Genomic DNA, 1432 nt, shown 5'->3' with positions numbered 1-1432 from the left:
CTCTGCTTCAGTGCTTTGCATTCACTTCAGGAAATGCCAGATGCATTTCACATTTTCCTTGCTAAGCTGAGCTAAGAGGGAAGTTGAACTGCATTTTAAGAGATGTCATTTTCGTAGATTTGTAAGTGATCCCATTCATATGGAAGCGAAATCATATACAAACTAGCTATAATGAATGCAGTAGTGCAGAAACTGAACTTGCAACCTACTTGGCTGTTCAAGGACATTGAATTACCCAAAGATTGAACCCCTGACAGAACAGAAGTGTCAGTTCTTTGTTTGTATACTGAGCAGTACTAAATTCTCCTAATAAAAGTGAGGGAGGGTGAGGGGGAAGCCCAAAATCCCAGTTGACTGGTGGGTTAAAACTTGCTGCTGCTGTGATTAACTTTTTTTTTTTTTTTTCCCCACATACAGAATAATAGGAAGAAGGCTTTTAGCTGTCCTTGCATGTACAGTATGTCACTTCTTTGGAATATGTCCATAATGTCTTATAAGTCAATCACAGTTCAAAACTTCTTGTGTAACTTTTTTCCAAATTTATTTTTTTAATATTTCAGAGGGCTTAAATATAAGTATATAACTTCTTGTTCAAAGTGCCACAGACACAGACAGCCTTTCTCAGGCTTTGAAGTGAATTGCCTTAGTCAGCTATGGCCATTGTACATTTTGGGGGAAAATGGTCATTAAAAGAATAGCAAGCCTTTAAGTACAGAAAGAGGATGGACCTTCATTCTCTTTTACTGGTGAATCTTGAAGCATTGCCTTGCTGCAGTAGTTGAGGAACAATAAAGAGATTGCATCAAAGTTAAGTGTATAATTGAAAGGTTATTTTGGGGAATGCATGATTTGTTCAGTAAACCGAATGTTGCTTTTTCTGTTGAGGTTTTTTGGTGAAGTGTGTCATTCAACCTAGGGGAACAGAATGTTTTGTAAGCTCCTCAAAAAAAACTTTTTAAAGCTTTGTAAGCACAGTAGAGGAGATAAAAAATGCAGACCTGATGCTTATGAGCTGTAGGAATGGCAGCTGGGAAGAAAAAGCAGTATGAGGAGTTGCACACTGGACTCAAGTTCTAATGGGGACAGTGCAGGCATTTGTCAGACTGTGTCCTGTTCAACATGTGGTGCTTCATCTTCTTTCTTAACACAAGGACCACTGCGACCAGCTTGTGTAAAGAGAAAGGAGTTAGTGAAAGAGAGTGAACACTAAGTCCACAGGTGGTTCTTGAGACCAACAGAGGACACAGTGACGATGGTGACAAGACACAATCCTTAGCAGTAGCCAAAGCTAGTCCTAAGCACACTGGAGACCTCAACTCAGACATAGCCCAGGGGAGAATGCATCTGTCCAGATGCAGGATGCAGGGAGTGCTTGGAGCTTCTCAGAGGTTGGAGGTGACAGCAGCCTCACCTGCAGGAACTGTACACTGGT

This window comes from Chaetura pelagica, unplaced genomic scaffold, assembly GCF_000747805.2.
Source record: "Chaetura pelagica isolate M959 unplaced genomic scaffold, ChaPel_1.0 scaffold954, whole genome shotgun sequence".
NCBI classification, from domain to species: domain Eukaryota; kingdom Metazoa; phylum Chordata; class Aves; order Apodiformes; family Apodidae; genus Chaetura; species Chaetura pelagica.
The sequence above is the reverse complement of the archived record's forward strand: the minus strand, read 5'-3'. Positions refer to the sequence as shown.